This window comes from Echinops telfairi, unplaced genomic scaffold (assembly GCF_000313985.2).
Source record: "Echinops telfairi isolate 266 unplaced genomic scaffold, ASM31398v2 ScPeMD7_7410;HRSCAF=8448, whole genome shotgun sequence".
Classification (NCBI taxonomy): Eukaryota; Metazoa; Chordata; class Mammalia; order Afrosoricida; family Tenrecidae; genus Echinops; species Echinops telfairi.
In genome coordinates this window covers 16,098,093-16,112,586 of record NW_022111310.1, presented here as the reverse complement: position 1 = coordinate 16,112,586, position 14,494 = coordinate 16,098,093, and the positions used below count along the sequence as shown (strand labels likewise).

General features: G+C 44.1%; 1 protein-coding gene across 2 annotated transcripts in view; it reads right to left on the bottom strand.

Moving 5' to 3' along the window:
* Window positions 1-7,942, bottom strand: part of KIAA1958 (KIAA1958 ortholog) — a 130,386-nt gene extending 122,444 nt beyond the window's left edge. The window contains exons 1-2 of one of the 2 annotated variants that reach the window (XM_004710944.2): window positions 7,867-7,942; window positions 1,470-1,616 (exon numbers count right to left, since the gene is read on the bottom strand). The gene's annotated coding sequence lies outside the window, so the exon portion shown is untranslated. The remainder of the gene's footprint in view (window positions 1-1,469; window positions 1,617-7,866) is intronic. The other variant, XM_004710945.2, reaches the window with a different exon arrangement.
* Window positions 7,943-14,494: the final 6,552 nt, after the last annotated feature.

Sequence of the window (14,494 nt, the reverse complement as noted above, 5' to 3'; positions counted from 1 at the left end):
CTCCTTTGTTCCAAGACAGAAATGCCTTCAAATACACATTCTCCAGGATGAAAATACGCCCTCCAACCCCCCACCCCCACCCCACTAGCCCTCCATGAAGGAGCTACCATAAAAGATGAACCATTCTTGTGTCTGGCTGATTCACTATGCCTGAAGGTTGTCTGTAGCTAGGAGCCATCAGGCTCTATAGCCCACTGTAAAATGTAGCACACTCTCCTGAGGGCTCTTGCAGATATGGAGCATAGATTGTTCCCCTGAGTAGGGGGGGACGTTTGAGGTCAACTAACACTAGGTCAAGTTGACAACTCGCTTCATTACCTGCATATCGTTACCCGCTTATAGGATTACCAATTGACTGTGTAATATGCTCACTGGATGACGTGAGCCTCTTGAAAGATCTGTGAGCACCATTGGAAAACATATTCACTCTCTTGGTCCTGACATAGGGACAAGGAGCCGCTGCGCCTCACTGTCTATCTATCTGTCTTTATTATTTTCCATAATCACAAAGTTGCTCCTGAAGCCCCGTTCAGCTGCTGGGGCCCCGTATCCCCACAGTTGTTCATCCGGACATGGTACAAAGTTCTTTGGGGGCTGCTAATCTCCATGGGAAAGTTGGCCCCAGTATAAGGAGGACTGAAGACCCGATGACTTTGAATGATGGTGCTGGTGAAGAACATTGAAAATTACCACGGATTGACAAAAGAGCAAACAGATCTGTCCTGGAAGAAGGACAGCCACGATGTGCCCCTGAGAGGTGAGGGTGGCAAGACGTCATCTCACGTGCTTTGGACAAGTTGGCAGGAGACGCCCATCCCTGGAGAAGGACATCATGTAAAGCAGTGGAGCAGCAAAAAGGAGGACGGCTTTCCACAAGATGGGCTGGCACAGTGGCTGCATGGACAGGCTCAAACAGAAGAAAAACTGCACGGATGGCCCAGCATCGGGCGGTATTTCATTCTGTTGGACATGGGGATGCTATGAGTTGGAACAGACTTGCTGGCACCAAACAAGAACAAAGACGACCTTGAGGAGGGCATGAACTGCCGTCACTGTCTATCATGCATCGCACTACACGCTAGGCCACCGTGGCGAGACGATCCACCCACGGGTATGCGGCTGTGGGAACGGCAATCTTGAGATGCTGATTATAATACGTTCCTATGAAGCAGCCCCTAGTCTAAGCTCTTTATCATGCTAGAACAGGCAAACAACCAAGTTGCCATCAAGTCCATGTCAGCCCATGTGCTGCAGAAAATAACTGACCCCCACAGGGCGGCTTTCAAGGCTGTGTGGCCTTTTGTAGGAGATCACAGCAGGCCTTTCTGCTCAGCCGCCTCTGGATTCAAACCACCAACCTTTCCATCAGTAGCTGAGCATACCCAGGGACCATGTTACAGGTGCTATTAATATCGCTATATTACAGGTGGGACAACGGAGGCACAGAGAAGTAACTTGCTTCCACTTACAGAGGCGGCACATGGTAAAGTCATGACTCAAACCAGGCAAATGGCTCCGCAGCACCTGCACTTAGCCTCGGTGTTCCATGTCTCCTGGAAGCGTTTTTCCGTATTTTCAACTCACTGACCCAGCAGCTCTTCTTTCCGAAAGTCCTCCTAGGAAACACCAAGAACTCGACTTAATTATGAAGTAGCAACAAAAATAATGTTATGGTTGGGGGTCACCACATGAGGAACGGTATGAAAGGGTCACGGCATGAGGGAGGTTGAGCAGGAACCACTGCTGTGCATACTGCCTCATAGCTCTGGTCTTCTTGGTTTCAAGAGGGGAGTTGTCTCTGATTTAAGGGTTTGCAGGTAGTCTCTTTGGGTGCTGGCCCTCTTGCTTCCCAAGCAGCTCTGTGTGGCATCATACAATCAGTGGAGGGCCTTTAGCAACAAAGCAACAAAGGGTTTTCTATTATCTTTCTGCTCTGGCTTGTAAAGAGGCCCTTACAGTTTTTCATTCTTTCCTTTTTTAAAAAAAAATTTCAAGTATTAGAATAAGCAGAGAATCATTTTTGTACATCTCATACTTTTCTATAAAACGATTAAACAAACAAAAAAAAACTTTACTTAAGGATGTTCACTGGCACATTGTTTAAAATGACAGAGGCTAGAAACTAATACATATATTTATGGCATCGAAACAGAAACCCAACATAGTCTTCAGTGAAAAATGTCTGTTACACTACACTAAATCTGGAATGGTATACTTCATTGGGGGGAGGGGGGGTAGGATTATTAGAGAGCTTTGAATTTTGCTGTGTTACCTGAATGTTATAGGAAAATTAGGTGTTGGGGAATCTATTTAAAAGTTACAGCGTAGTGTTTTACTGGATGACATAGTTTTCAATTTTAAAATTTTTTCCAAAAAATTCTTTTTTTTTTTCCATGAAAAGATAAGCAAGTTTTATCTGAACGTCCAAAGTATCTGCCCATCAAGCAGTAAAAGGGTTTGGGGTTTCATTCCTTAGTGTTAGACCATGCACCCGTCTGTAGATTCTCACTAATACATGACGAATTCGCAGGCTCTTAACTGCAAGGTGCACTAGCTCATCACGGCACAAGCAAACTTACATCTGACATGGGTGCACATTACCCAACTCTAGGAACCAATCCAACTAACGTCTCTGGATGAGGCTATTTCAATACCGCCCTGGTTTTTGTTGTATTTTGTCTTCTATTTGAAGCATATAACAATTTAATGATTTACTAAAAATACAAAAGAGAAGTAACCAATGCCTAATTTTATTTATTTACTTTTCAATAAATTTAAATCCTTGACAGGTACAGGAACCCGTTTATAGCCAGCAAGAATGGACCTGGACCACAGTCTCCAAGACATATTTGCCTTTTCGAAGTTCTGTCCCCATCAGGCCTCTTCAGACTCCAATATGGCGGAAAAACCACCCGAGTTTTTGTTGTTATAATGCAGCTCCAGAGCTGGGCTACCAAATGCATTGGTAAATCCCACCGTTTGACCAGAGTCTTCGATTAAAACAGCACCCCCAGGAGGTGTTTAGGGAAATAACCACTCTCTTCCATATTCATTTCCCACTTGTCCTGTGTGTCACTGCATTGGTCATTAGGAACAAGGGTCATATTAGAAAAAAGCAATTTTTCTTTTTCTTAGGGTGGAAATCTAGTCCCTATGATTGTATATCCAATTAAAAGCATGGTTTATTAAAACAAACAATGGACTTCATCGAAACAAAGTAAAATTTAAGCTATACATTCCTTGAATTGTGGTACCTAGCAAATTAGTTGACTAATTATAGTTTTTAAAACTATCATCTTCTGCCTTATGAGCCTTCCTGAGGACATCGAAAGACATCCCCCTGACAGCTGGCTCCTCTGTAACTCCCCAACTGGAGTCATGAACTCAATTCACATCGTCAGAAGCTTAAAAAAAATTAGAAGCTGCTAGGTAATGCAAGGTATTTTTAACCCAAACAGGTTCCCTAAGGTATCAATGGAGGGCATCAGCCTCTTGTGAGAGGAACATGAGGCTGTCTCTCAAAACACGGTCCTTTCGCTCTGCAAGGTCACAGCCACTGCAGCAGCAGCCAGCTCTGGTCCACAGGGTCGGGATCAATCTCTGCCCAAAGCCCACCCCCGCAACACTGCAGATGGGAGGCCCGGAGGGCAGCAGTCACTCAAACCTGGGCAGACGGCCACACCACCTGGGAAGCTCACGAGATCCACACTGAGCAGACATTAATGCAGTCATGGTTTTAACATCAACCCAAAGGGCTACTCTTGAATACCTTGACTTCTTCACCTGTATAACCGGAGTAAAATCTATCTGACCTTGATCATCTTTATTGAGTTTTAAGCTTTAAGGGGTTGTCATTTTATGGTTCTGTGGGGAAAGACCTGCAATCTGATCGTCAAGATGACCACAGCCTAGAAAACCCGGGGGACCGAGCAGTTCCATCGGTTCTGTGACTCTTTGGACACATAGTGAAATCAGGGGCAAAGCCAAGAACTCAGGATCCCCGTGCAGAGAAAACCAATCTCAACGATGAAATTGCTTACAAAGGCCCTCGAATAGTCCTTTTCTACAATGTAATAAATTGGTACCAAATAGAATTCTTTTCTTAATGCTTTTTTCCTCTAAACTAATGTGCTCCCTTTTCTCTCATTTAACAATAATGTTTTTTATTGTAAAAGAACAAAGAAGGAGTTTCACACTACCTAACAGAGATACACTGCTAACATTTTTCGCTCTAGATCTTTATTTGTATTTAGGGGTCAGTTAATTTCCTGTTAAACAAAGTTGTAATCCAACTAAATATTACTTCTTACATCCTATTATCTTAGGCATGCAGTTGCATAATCACTTGCTATAGGGTAACTTATTAGCTATAACTCAGACTAAACTGAACATATAATATTTAATGGAATTACTGTCAGTTTCCTAACAGTCTCTGAAATATTTAGTTAGAGATAAACACATTAAGAATTCCAGGCTTCTAAAAACTAAACTTAATTTCTGGCAAGCGAGGCTGGTAATTACAACCAAAAGCCAAATATTGTGGAATCCTTTTTTTAGACTAAGCAATCTTACCACTCAGCATATATAACTGTTGAAACACTTTCAGCATAATGAAATCTGTTCAGCTACTGGAAACTATAAGAACCAGAGAAATATAAAAATGTTCTTCATATGAATGGCAAAGGGACAGTTCCACCTCAACAACGGAAAGCATAAGACTGTGGTCATAAATATAATACTCTACAAACACTCACAATCTACATTTTGATGTAAGCACATCAAATTACTTACACATTCTATATTAAATCATGGGTGGTAAAAATTTAAATTTTCAAAAACATACTTCGGACGTCTTGTCACCCAAGAAAGAAACGAAGTGCTCACAAAAGAAACCAATGAAATACACTTTAAAAAAACATTAAATCATTTTATCGGGGGCTTGTACAACTCTTATCACAATCCACACATACATCCATTGTGTCAAGCACTTTTGTACATTTATTTCCCTCATCATTCTCAAAACATTTGCTTTCTACTTGAGCTCTTGGTATCAGCTTCTCGTTTTTCCCCTCCCCGCTTCCCCCTTCCCCATGAACCCTTGATAATTTATAAATTATTATTTTGTCATATCTTACACCGTTCAACGTCTCTCTTCACCCACTTCTCCACTGTCCATCCCTCCAGGGAGGGGGTTATATGTAGATCCTTGTAATCGGTTCACCCTTTTTCCCCCACCTTCCTCCACCCTCCTGGTATCGCCACTCTCACTACTGGTCCTGAAGGGTTCATCTGTCCTGGATTCCCTGTGTTTCCAGTTCCTATCTGTACCAGTGTACATCCTCTGGCCCAGCCATGTTTGTAAGTTAGAATTGGGATCATGATAGTGAGGGGGGAGGAAGCATTCAAGAACTCGAGGAAAATTATGTTTCATTGTTGCTACACTGCACCCTGACTGGCTCGTCTCCTCCCCGTGACCCTTCTGCAAGAGGATGTCCAATTGCCCACAGATGGGCCCTGGGTCCCCACTCTGCATTCCCCCTCATTCACAATGATATGACTTTTTTGGTCTTTGATGCCTGATACCTGCTCCCTTCAACGTCTCGTGATCACACATGCTGGTGTGCTTCTTCCACGAGGGCTTTGTTGTTTCTCAGGTAGATGGCAGCTTGTTTATCTTCAAGCCTATAGGACCCCAGGAGCTATATCTTTTGATAACTGGGCGCCATCAGCTTTCTTCACCACATTTGCTTGTGCACCGGTTGCCTTCAGCAATCATGCCAGGAAGGTGAGCATCTCAGAATGCTCAATTGTTAGAACAAAGTGTTCTTGTGTTGAGGGAGTATTTGAGTAGGGGCCCACTGTCCATCTGTTTCCTTAATACTAAACCTATAAATATATGCACATAGATCTATTTCCCCCTTGTCATATATAAATATATTAACATCTGTATAGCCTGTATTTAGATCTCTATAAATGCCCTCTTCCTCCTAGCTCTTTCCTCTATTTCTTTGTACTTTCCTCTTGCCCCATTATCGTGTTCAGCCTTCATTTGGGTTTTAGGAATTCATCTCGGTTATTTTGTCCTTGATCCAGCCCTGCCATACCTCCTACACCCTCCCTGCTACTGATTTTGGATCACTTGTTGTTCCCTTGTCCCAGGATTTGTTAATACCCACTTCCTTTCCCCTGCCTCCCCCTCTCCCATGCAAATACCTTTTTTCGACAAATACATGGAATCTATTTACATGAAGGCAGACAATCGGGGCCCAAACAGCCAATGTGTGAAAGCTACAAAATACTCTGTCTTATATGCACTAAGAGCAAGACAACACAGTGATAAATGGGCTCCCCTAAGACCAGGAAGGGCGCCACACCACGGTGAGGTCTGGGGAGTCACGGAACGTTTGAAGGAGGGCAGTGGGGTGTGAGATGGACAGGACAGTTAAGTGTCAACTTGGCTAGCCTTCGGTGTCCAGTTGTCTGTTCCGTCAAACATTAGTCCAGATGTTGCCGGGAGGGTATTGTGTAGAGGTGCTGACTTTAGGTAAAGGAGAGTGCCCTTCCTCATGTGGACACAAATTAGTGGACGTCTTTAAGAGCCAAAACTAAAGTTTCTTGCAGAAGAAAGAATTCTGCCTCAAAACTATAATATAAAACACCAACTCCTTCCTGAGCGCTCAGTCTGCCGACCACCCTAGGAATATGACGTGCCAGCCCACGCAATCATGTGAGTCGGTTTGTTAAAGTCAAGCAACCTCAATTTTGTTCTCCTTACATTCACATCCTGCCCAACCCCACCAGTTCACTTATCTGGAGCCTCCTGAGACAATGGCTGCTTTCACCCATGACGGATCTCTGCAGGCACAGGAGGGCCGGGCTTAGGAATAGTGATCAGTAAGAAGTGTGGCAGCAGATCCGACAGAGACCATGAACAGTGAGGGGTGGATTCAGCTGAGAACGATTTAGGAGATCCCCTGGACCGCTAGAAGGACAAACAAATCTGTACTGGAAGAAGTCCAGCTGGAGGCGCCTCAAAAGGGAGGAGGCTGGTGAGACCGAGACGGCCCACACGCTTCGGACACGTTATCAGGAGAGACCAGGCCCTGGGGCGTGACGCGGTGCGTGGTAAAGGAGAGGGTGTCAGCAAGAACAGAGGAGGCTCACGGACATGGACGGGCGCAGTGGCTGCAGCAATGGCTGGGAAACGCCAACTGAGAGGCTGGCACGAGAGCAGGTAGCATTTCCTTCTGCTACCCACAGGGCAACGGTGAGGGGCAGCCAACCTGACGGCGCCCAGCCGCAGCAGATTTAGAAATTACTGCATGTGGATGGCCACGCCTTCCAAACTCGTTTTTCTCTTGCACACCTTGCCCTCATCAAGCCATCAGGAGCCAGAATTACCTTTTCACAATATAAAACAGGTCGCTGAACTCCCAGTTTAAAATCTTCCCATTGAACATTGCAAAACCAAACTCCTTACTTGGGTCTAAAAGGCAAATGTAAAAAAAAAAAATGTTTTAAAGGCAAACACACTGTATATACTTGTGTATAACCCGAGTCTTTACAGCAGCACATTTTCCATGCAGTTTTGGGGGTAAAATTAAGTGCCTCGACTGATAGGTTGGCTTATACTCAAGTATCTACGGTAATGGAGTTCTTGTCTACCACTTCATTCTGCGCTGCTCTCTGCCAGCCCCCTGGCTTTTCTTTCAATGGTGTCAACACGCCAAGCTCCTTCCTATTTTAAAGGCCGTCTCTTTAGGTCTGAAATGTCCCCCACACCCTCTTTGTCACACGGATCTGAATTTAAACATTTCCTCCTCAGACAAAACAAAAGGTGCTCTCCCTCTGACCACCACCACTTACTCTCCCCCGCAGCGCCGCTTGCTTGCACTTCAGTGTCATTTGTAAGTCCTTGATGATCATAGTTTGCTCTATCATCTGTATGTCCACAAGGACGTGGTTCAGGCTTGTCTTCTTACCATCCTGCACAGAGTAGGCGTTCAAAAAATAAATAAGCCAACAAGCACCTTACAGGAGGTAGACAGGCAACAGCCTGGAGAAGCTTAATACACAGTCAAGACACCCTAAAGAGAAAAAATAAAACATAACACACGTAATGGTTAGAACCCAACTCCAAGACCTTGCTACAAAATAAGATTATAGGGGAGACCTAATTAGGGCGGCCCGGAGCCTAACGGAGGCACCAAGGGTTCCATGTTACTCTCACTGAAGGCGGCCTATTCAAACCCACCCGGCGTCAAGCTTGGCAGTCTGCTTCCAAAACATTCCATCTGGAAAACTCTCTGGGGCCGTTTTACTCTACGCCTGGGATCGTCATGAATCAGAATCAACCTACAACTGACCACGATGGAGATGGGCAGGGCAGGCCGTTCTGAAAAACAACAACAAAAAATCACCTGATTCTTGCACTGAGAACAAGAGAAACGCGAAGGATGGTCATGTGAGGAGACGCGAGGAGACTCTTCCTGGTAAAAAGAACATAAAGGTGCTAAGGTGGGAACCTGTCTTACAGCCTAGACAGTACTGTCTATTTGAGAGTCGAGAGGAGACGGTTTACAGGTGGCTGTGCCTGAATGAGTCCATTGTCAACACCTCCCAGATTGATTTGTGTAGAAGGAACAGCATCCACTTGTTTGGTACCACCCAGAGCTGTACAAAGAGGGACTCTACTCCCTTCTTAAAGCCCTGTGACACAAGTGGAGAAATCTGGACAGCTGGCCGTCAGAGATGAGGACAGCACTGGGCAGTTCCTGGATGGGGAGACAGCAGGGTAACCCCACAGCAAACGGACACAATGAGTGGATTCCAACTCACGGGGACCCTGTAGCACAGAGAAGAACTGCCCCACGTGGTTTCTGATGCTGTAGGTCTTTACAGAAGCAGGCAAGCTCCTCTTTCTCCCCTACAGTAGCTGATGGGTTTGAACCACCAACCTTTTCAGTCAGTAACCCAGTGTTTAACCCACTGTAACACCAGGTCCCTTTCCCCTCAGAATGAAAAACACAAAAGAGAAAAGGAAATAAAGGAAAGAGCTAGGAGGTAAAGGGCATTTAGAGAGGTCTACATAAGGCATGTACATATGTAAATATATTTATATATGAGGATGTGGAAACAGATCTATGTGCATATATGTATAAATTAGTATTAAGGTAGCAGATGGACATCGGGCCTCCACTCAAGTACTCCCTCAATGCAAGCACACTTTGTTCTATTAAACTAGCATTCCATGATGCCCACCTTCCCGATATGATCACTGAAGACAAATGGGTGCATAAGCAAATGTGGCAAAGAAAGCTGATGGTGTCGGCTACTAAAAGATATAGCATCTGGGGTCTTAAAGGCTTGAAGATCAACAAGCGGCCATCTAGCTCAGAAGCAACAAAGCCCACATGGAAGCACACCAGCCTGAGCGATCACAAGGTGTCAAAGGGATCATGTATCAGGCATCATCAGAACAAAATGTCATATCATTGTGAATGAGGGGAAGTGCAGATTGGAGACCCATAGCCTATCTGTAGACAATTGGACATCCTCTTTCGGAAGGGTCCCAGGGAGGAGACAAGCCAGTCAGGGTGCAGTGTAGCAATGATGAAACATACAACTTTCTTCTAGTTCCTAAATGCTTCCTCCCCTGCCCCCCACTATCATGATCCAAACTCTACCTTGCAAGTCTGGCTAGACCAGGATGTACACTGGTACAGATAGGAACTGGAAACACAGGGAATCCAGGATGGATGATCCCTTCAGGACCAGTGGTGAGAGTGGCGATACCAGGAGGGTGGAGGGAGGGTGGGGGAGAAAGGAGGAACCGATTACAAGGATCTACATATAACCTCCTCCCTGGGAGATGGACAACAGAAAAGTGGGTGAAGGGAGACGTCGGACAGGGCAAGATATGACAAAATAATAATTTATAAATTATCAAGGGTTCATGAGGGAGAGGAGAGAGGGGAAAAATGAGGAGCTGATGCCAGGGGCTTAAGTGGAGAGCAAATGTTTTGTGAATGATGAGGGCAATGAATGTATAAATGTGCTTTACACAATTGACGTATGTATGTACTGTGGTAAGAGTTGTATGAGCCCCCAATAAAATGATTTAAAAAAAAGAAAAACACAAAAGGGTCCTTCTAACTGTCCCACCTCCAATGACCATAATAACAGTCCCTGGACTCCTCTGTTCTACGCTTTCTCGTTGAGTTTACCCACATCCAGCTGAGGGTCTGATGTTTGTATTTTGGTTGTATAATATAATATATTTGCAAAATGGCTATAATAATTAAGGACGTGATGTGGCTTCCCTCATTCACAGGAAATAAAATTGTGGAATCCTCAGAGGATTACAAAATTACATTAAAAAAAAGAAATATGTAATAAATTCTACTTCATAAAATAGGTACTCGGCAAAATTACCTTTACATATGAATAATTGCCGTAATAAACACCGATAAAGCAGGAGTAATGGTGTCATTACGAACAGCAGAGAGATTCAGGCAATGAGCAGACCACCAAGGGTCCCCAGAATCAGTCTACTTTACCATAACGGGAGGGCACCGTTATGAATAAATGAAAACCACAGGAAATGCTCGTTTTCTCCAGATTTGTATGTTTATAGGGAGGTCAACTGCTGTGGATTCCAGGAGACAATTCTTATTTCTAGGATTTGTGGATCTTGAGAGAATGGTAACTGATGAGAGCTGAAAGCAAAGGAAAGGAGATGTGCTCCATGTCAACTCGTAGCCAGCAAGGCACAGGCTTTCTCTGACTCTGCAGGTAGGTGTGGGCACCTCCACACTCACCTTCACTAGTTCAGAGTCACTATCCTGAGCCTTACAAATTTAACTCACTCCATGCCAGCCAGTCGGGTCCGCCTCATTGCCACCCTATAGGACAGCGGGTAGAACTGCCCCTTTGGGTTTCTGAGACTTGATAACAGCTTGATCATAATAGTTTGCTCTGTATATACAGTATACTGTAATCAATCCCCTGTGGAGGGAATTCCAGAGAGATAAAGCACATGGCAATTGCCCTCCAATAGACTGAGCTCGAAAGATTGTTTTCCAATGCCAATAAAGGTTGATCCTAAAGCCCACCTTATACACAGACTGATGAAACCCTCGGGCCACCCATAAAAAACACAGTTAACCCAAAGCGAATTGAACACAATGGTTCCTGGACACCACCAGGGCTGTTACAGGCTTGTGAATCTTCTTCCAAGCTACCGAGCTCCCTCATACAGCAAACTCTAGCCAAGGTGACTAAACGTTTAAGTGCAAAATCATTCAAATTAAATAGGATTAAAAATACAATTCCTCACGAGGCACATTCCAAATGTTTGATAGCCACACTGGCTAGTGGCGGGCATGTTGGACAGTGTGGAAAGAGAACATTTCCATCAGTGCTGATGGCTCTATTAGATAACCCCCCAAAAAAACCCTAACTCCCTGCCATCGAGTTGATTTACGACTCATAGCGACCCTCCCTATTGGACAGAGTAGAACAGCGCCTGTGGGATTCCCAGGCTGTACCTCTTTCTGAGAGCACAAAGCCTCATCACCCTCCCGCTCTCTTGGGTAGCACTGTTCTCTGTATGAAGGTCGGGTCCTTGCTTTTCTACAGGATCATCAGCCATAGTCTCAACATCCTCTTCCTTTCACATCAGTGCCGCCATGGTCTCTGGCATTCTCCTAGCTACAGTCTAACTTTATGGGTGCTAGTTTACAAAGGCCGCCTACAACTTGGACTGGGTAAGGTTAGCCCAGACTTGGAGTATAAAGTGTCATATTGAGAGTAGCAAAAGGATCAGGCTGTCGCTTTATCAGACATGATAAATTATACACAACTGCAAAAACACCAATTTCCTTCTGTCTCCAGTTACATGAAATCATACCAAATGCCTTTCCTTATCGCCAGCTGAAGATAGTATTTCTGCTCAAAGTATTGCTAAAACACCAAATTAAATTTCCTTGGTAATGATATGCACATAACATCTTTATCGACCTCAGTGTTCTCATTTCCCATGTAAACACAGATGTAAACACAGTATAATCTGCTTTCTACTAATGACTCTAATCAATCAAGCCGAGCGTCAAAAGGAGCTATACTCACTTTGGCATATTCCCAAACTCACAGCACTTTAAAATTTCTTGATCATAACTAAGATGGCATACCACCAAGGGGAATAAACAACATTTCTTCTATTAAATTGGCTCACTTCCTGAAATAGTCTATAAGCAGGGACAAGAAACAAGGTGATGTCGTTGCACCTGCATTTCCTGAAATCCGAGCTATGTGCTGGAACAGTCCAGCAATCACCTGGAGCACAGCACAATGGGGTCAATGATTCCCACATGGTTGGTTGTTTTCTTAGAAGGAAGTAAGCCAAACATGCCGTTGAACTCCAAAAGCAACACCAGCATTTCCCACTGTTATGACTTAGGGCAATGATGTCTATCTGCTGGAAATAACCCAAAGAACTGAAGTATTGAGATTTATTTTCACAATCACTACTACTCCTGTACACAGTATTTATTCAACAAATACTCACTAAGCATCTACATCCGTAAGTATGTAGATAATGCAGTCTGCAAAATGAACTGGGACATAACTACATAAACCATATGAATTAATGGACTTTGGCTTCACACTTCATCCTAGCCCTAATCTATGCACAATTAGTATTCTGACATGGTCCTACTCTATAATGGGCCTCATGGAGAGATCACTGAAGATATGGTGCTAGAGCAAAGTATGGTGAAGAAATCAGATTGTGCCCAACTATCAGATAGAATAGTGCCTAGGGTTCAAAAGCTTGTCTCAAAACAAGCAGCCATCTAAGTAAGGCATCAACTAGGTCTACATGGAAGAAGCACACCAGCCTGTGTGAGCCAAGGATTATATATGATAAAATCCAAATCTGGAGGAGGAATCCAGTATCAGAGCTTAAAATCTGAAATCTCCATTTGCAGAAGGCTATGGAAAATAGAGGAAGCCCAATCATTTGTAGGATCCCCACAGGATTAAGCCTCTGACCACAGTCCAGAGATATAAACAGCCTTGCTATCAGACAGGGAGTGCTGTAAAGTTGATCGTGGCAGTCGAATGCAGTTAGGTTAAGATGTAACACCTCATCATTTGATCTTCTCAATCCATTTAAAATTTGTTCCAGTTTTTAATATTCTATGCTTCCTTTTCTGTTCTATTTTATCATTGTTGTTGGGATTGTCTGTTTCTTGATTTTGTTTTGTCTGGTTTTTCTGTTTATGAAACCCAGGACAGATAAATCTATGGAGTCAGTAACTGGATTAATAATTACCTAGGGAATTAAGAGTAGAGGTTGGGGGGAAGCGGGGGGCTAACAACGAGTACAAGAAAGAATGTTCGAAAATTGATTGCTGTCATGACTGCACAATTGTGACTGTATGATGTGAATTATATTGCCAACAAAAAATATATTTGTTTTTAATCTCACGTCAGTGTAATAATAGCTGTTATTGCTGTTAGGAGCCACTGAGTCAGTTCCAACTCATAGTGACCCTGTGTTCTACAGAACAAAACACTGCCCAGCTTGGGGCATCCTCACAATTGCTCCTATGTCTGAGCCCACTGTTGCAGCCACTGTGTCAAACCATCTCATCAAGGGCCTTCCTCTTTGTCACCGCTACTTTATCAAAGCATGACGCCCCTTGCCAGGGACTGGTCTTCCTGGAAACATGACCAAAGTACGTGAGACAAAGTCTCCCCATTGTTGCTTCTCATAACAATCCCAGAAATTAATAAAACCAATAGCGCAGTTTAATAAAACTAATGAAAACTGTGATTTTAAAAACTAGGTGATGTTTCACAGAGCAATCAACAGAGAAATCGTGAATAACAACAAACGAGAAAGTTTGTTCAAAGAGTCGATCGATACTAATCTAAGACCCCATCCCCAATTCACCAAATACTTATTCCGGTCCTACCATGGTAGTGCTCCATTCTGTGGTACGGAGGATGGATGATGAGTCAGAACCGGCTTGACGGCACCAAACTACAACAAAAGCTTAATAGGAGCCCCAGATGATATGCTGGGCTGCTACTCACAGGGCCAGCAGTTCAAGCCCACCAGTTGCTCTGTAGTAGAAAAACGAAGCTCTCTTCTCCAGGAAGAGTGACAGGTTCAGAAACCCTATCGAACCACCAGCTGGTCCCCGGGAGAAAGACTAGGCTATCCGCTCCTGCAAAGACTTAGTCTGAGAAACTGTTCACAGGACCACCTTGGTGGGGATCGTCGTGATGGCACTGGGTCTGGGGGACATGCTTCCTAAGGAGCCCTGGCAGCTGAAGGGTAAAAGCCCGAAAGGACGGCAGCTTGAACCCATCAGCAGCTCTTTGAGAGAAATGGTATGGCAACCTGCACCCGTAAAAAACTAAAATTTAGTTGCCTACAGGTAGGCTTTGGGTCTCCACTCCACACTCCCCCTCATTCACAATG